We start from the raw sequence: 5000 nt of genomic DNA, 5'->3' as shown, positions 1-5000 counted from the left end.
AGCAAGGCAGTGGTAACGAACGAGAGGCTGCCAGCTCGCGGGGGGGAGGGGTGCCGAAGGGAACGAGAGGAGAGAGCGAGGGAAGGTTGTGCACTGTGTAGCCTTAATAATGCACCGTTGTTGCTGCAAATATTAGGACTGATAATGCCGACATGTGATACGTTTCGCAGCTAATAATAGTGAGGAGTTAGAATAGCAACAGCATCAGCGGAGGTCAAGTATCGATAATAGTGCATAGTGGTGGTGGTTTTAGTTATTGTTGCAGTGCGTGGTTGTCTTCTTATTGTTGTTGTTGGTGATGTTCTTGTTATTGTTATTATTTTCTATCATTATTATTATTACTATCACTTTTATTATTATTATTGTTATTAGTACGATTATTATTATTACTATTATTACTATTATTGTTATTGTTATTATTATTGTTGTTATTGTTATTATCATTACGTTATTATCATGTCTTTGTTACAATCATATCGTTACATCAATATTATTGAAATCATTGTTCTTAAAATAATCATTATTAGTAGCACCTTTTCCTAGAGTAAAAGTGTTTCCATAATACTAGTGTTAGTAGTAATGGAAACTGTAGTAGTGGTAGTAGTAGTAGAAGTAGTAGTAGTAGTAGTAGGAGGAGGAGGAGGAGGAGGAGGAGGAGGAGGAGGAGGAGGAGGAGGAGTAGTAGTAGTAGTAGTAGTAGTAGTAGTAGTAGTAGTAGTAGTAGTAGTAGTAGTAGTAGTAGTAGTAGTAGTAGTAGTAGTAGGAGTAGTAATAGTAGTAGTAGTAATAGTAGTAGTAGCACTAGCAGTAGTAGTGATAGAAGTAGTAGTAGTAGTAGTAGTAGTAGTAGTAGTAGTAGTAGTAGTAATAGTAGTAGTAGTGGTAGTAGTAGTAATGAGTTGTTGTTGTAGTATTAGCAGCACTAGAAGTAGTAGTACTGATACTAATATTACTACTATTATTACTACTACTACTGCTGTAAATACTATTACAAAGAAGTAGTGCTAATGGTAGTAGTAATAGTAACACCAGCAACATAGTAATAGAAGTAATATTGGTTGTTGTTGCACGAGAAGGAAGAGGAAGAGGAAGAGAAACTGGTGGTAACATTATTAGTATTCTTAACCTCGAATACATCGTGCGGGTCATGTTAATGATGCAAATGAGTCCGAAAGAAAGAAGGATGACAGACACACTGTCTTATCTGAGATTCAAATAAAGAACTGCTGCTCTATTTTCCTACTGATAAGAGATTAGATACATCACAGTCTCTCTCTCTCTCTCTCTCTCTCTCTCTCTCTCTCTCTCTCTCTCTCTCTCTCTCTCTCTATAAATAACTCAACGAAGCACTACTTTAGGTATAAATCTGAATTATATAAGGGAAAATTCAAGTAAAGTTCATGAATAGAAAAGATTTAGACAAAAATAAAAGAGAAACAGAAACAGAAGGATGGGAAGAAATGGAGACGTCGAGAGAGTAAGAGAGAGAGAGAGAGAGAGAGATTGATGGTGAGGCTGCAGCGAATGAAACAGTTGGGAGAACAGATGAGGCAGAACCGAAACAATTGAAGCAGTCGAGTGAACCCAAAACCTGTTGTTGAGAAATTTCGCTCCGAGTTGAAAAGGGTAAAGAGAAACACACACACACACACACACACACACACTTATTCAACCAGTTTTCAATGTTTACTCGCACTCTCTACATTAAAAGCTTAAACGCTACACATAGACACGCCCTAAGAAGAATACTGTATCTCTTGAACAGTCAGTCCGTCTGGCTTGATTGCTTTACTATATTCCTTCCTAACTTACTCTTGCTGGCCGCTGCTGACGTGGCAAGATGGACCTCTGGCAGAACACTTTTATCGTCTCTCCTTCACAGTCTCAACAACAACAACGATAAAAAAATAAAACAAGAGGAAGAGACGATTTAATTAACCACTTCAATACACACAGTTTGTTTTTACACCTCCACTTCTTTTTTTTACTTTTTTTTCTTTTGCGTTTCCTAAAAGACATTCCCACGTATCCACTCGTAGCTATTTCTTGGAGGTGAAAAAGAGAGGCCTGGACAGAAAACATGCGCGAGATGCCCACTCCTTCCTCGAGCCTGCCGGGTACTAACGGGGCGCCGCTTTCACGCATCACAACTCACCCATAAACAAACTGCTTATCGACGAGCGGCGCGGAGATGCAACCCATATGTTTCGCACTGATCTGCTGAGGCCGTGGGTGTAGCAGAAGTGATGAGGGTTAGAGCTGACGCTGTATTGGTAGTAGTTTCAGTAGTGGTGGTGATGGTGGTGGTGGTTGTCATCGTGCGGGATGCATAGTGTAAAGAGAGAAACGAGAAATAGGAACGGGAATAGGAGGAAACAATACAGAGAGGAGGCACCCAGACAAGAATATCATGACGCAGACCTCGTAACTTATAGAAATCCGAAGCGTTTATGGGGTGTTGTCACGAAAGTGAGGTCTGGCAAGGGGAAGGAGAGGAGCGCAGCAAGGAGGGAGTATCTCTTCCGGTGTGATGGAGAGGAGGGGGAGGATCTTGCCTGTAATGCACGATACTCAGGCTCAAGTCGAGGAGGGAAGCGATAGAAGAAAGGGTTGTAGGGAGAATATACTGACTTTGATAGAACGAACTTTAGAGAACTCTCATGGTAAGAGAAGAGTGATCTGTAAAGTACATACTGTGGTAAGGTACTGATTCAGTGAATTTCAATGCCGGCAAAAAAGTATATTGAATATTTTGTGTTCGTGAACTGCATTGGAGACCTGTATTGGTACTAAGCTTTCATGCAAGATCTTATATGCAGATGGGGTGGTTCTTACGTTAATGTCGTTCAAACTGCTAGTATTTGATAATCGTTATAAAGAAGACTTGCTCCTGTCGACTCTCAAGCAATGAGCGAATGACAAATAACCGTGGTACATCGGACACTTAGAGATAAAAAGGATAGGAATTTGTCATCCCTCTTGTCCAGGAAAGGCCAGAAAAAAATCAAATCGGTAGGACTGCAGCAGCTATCAGGAGCTATCGGTATGTTACACTGCTTATTATGCCGGCCAAGGTGTTCGCTGGTCTGCTGTTCTTGATGCTTATCACCAACTGAAGTTGTAAAAACTTATATACTCCGAGCTCACGCTTGAGAGTACATCGTGAGACACTCTGTGCCCTCTGAGGCGGGAATTCCTACGCTAATTGTTGGCCTGGATATCGGATTGTGATGTGTAAGAGGGAGTTGTAATGACACGGAATGGATGATTCATAGTCGTGTCGTTTCACGGCTAAGGTGTTGTGTATCATTGTTATGGGCCTTACAACACTTATTCGGCTTTGTAGTGAGAAACCATGAGTAGGAGTCATGATGTGGTGTATGGCAGCAGTGTTTGTTACAGATTGGCAATGCTCATGGTACATTTGGACAAAGTCACAGAAACTAATGACCTCATGCACACGTTAAGGTCAAGTTCCAAAGGTTTGAGTGTATGGTAAATGAAACAGTACGGCTTGGTCATGCGTGTGGCGAGGACGTTGAGATCTTGAGGGTTTGGCCGTATCTTGATAGTGCGGTTCACAACAATGCTGGGTTTCGCGTTGGGGTCATCTGGCGGCTTGGCTCGCCTCACGACACTATGGACTTACCCAGCATTACGTGAGATGGTTGATAGTGGCTGCGCAGGAAGACCCGAGTTTGCCTATTCAAGAAACTGGTGCTCCGTCTTATTTATGGATGTTATGCATGAACGGTAAAGGTGACTAAGGGGGCGAGGTGGTGGCACGTACGGTAACCAGCAAGCTCGTGGTCATTGGGGTGATGGACGATTTCCACTCACGATACTGAACTGCAGGTCATAAACAAACATTACCCCAGATGATATGGACACGTGGCAGGTTTGTGTTCATCCATTTGCCTCTCACTTTTTTTTTTTTTTTTAACTTTCATAAAGGAAACTATAAATCCTTGTCAATAGATGCCAACCCAGTTGTCTATCTGTCTTCCTGTCTGTCTGTCTGTCTTCCTGTCTGTCTTTCTATATGTGTGTATATATTTTTCTTTTTGTCTATATATGTCTATCTATTTGTGTGTTGTGTTTGTGTTCTGTCTGTATGTTTGCTGGTCTATCTGTTTGTTTCTTTGTGTGTGTGTGTGTGTGTGTGTGTGTGTGTGTGTGTGTGTGTGTAGTTCACCTCGGTCGCCTGCTGGGCACCCAGCCAGTCTTCCCCATTACGGAATGAGCTCAGAGCTCATAGACCGATCTTCGGGTAGGACTGAGACCACATCACACACTCCACACACCGGGAAAGCGAGGCCACAAACCCTCGAGTTACATCCCGTACCTATTTACTGCTAGGTGAACAGGGGCCACACATTAAGAGGCTTGCCCATTTGCCTCGCCACTTACCGGGACTCGAACCCGGGTCTTTCGATTGTGAGTCGAGCGTGCTAACCACTACACTATGCGGTGTGTGTGTGTATGAGTTTGCTTGCTTGATTATTTACTTGATTGTTTGCTTGCTTGTTTGTTGGTTGGTTGGCTGGCTGGTTTCTCTCTCTCTCTCTCTCTCTCTCTCTCTCTCTCTCTCTCTCTCTCTCTCTCTCTCTCTCTCTCTCTCTCTGGAAAGGGTAGGTAAGGACAGGAACAGTGACCTTGGAGCCGTGGACAGGTGGGCGGTGAAGCTGCGTGTGTGCCAGGCCTGATGGACGTGTCTAATGAGGAAATCTGATCAAAGGAAAGTCAACATTTAGCCTATATTAACATCTCTTCAGTGTTTATAGTCTGATTCTTAAAACTAAAGGAAAAACAACACTTTGAATTCTACGATATTTGCATTAGCTTCACATATATCTGTGAAGTTATTGATTAAAAAGAAAGTGTCTATTATAATGTGTTCGTGGTTGTTTTGACACACTTTTTAGAGCGGCTATGCATATGTTACTGAGGTATGTGATTGGAATACAACGGTGAGGATAAACGAGTTAAGGAGAGAGCGT

The sequence above is a fragment of the Portunus trituberculatus genome, chromosome 42 (assembly GCF_017591435.1).
Source record: "Portunus trituberculatus isolate SZX2019 chromosome 42, ASM1759143v1, whole genome shotgun sequence".
Classification (NCBI taxonomy): domain Eukaryota; kingdom Metazoa; phylum Arthropoda; class Malacostraca; order Decapoda; family Portunidae; genus Portunus; species Portunus trituberculatus.
The sequence above is the reverse complement of the archived record's forward strand: the minus strand, read 5'-3'. Positions refer to the sequence as shown.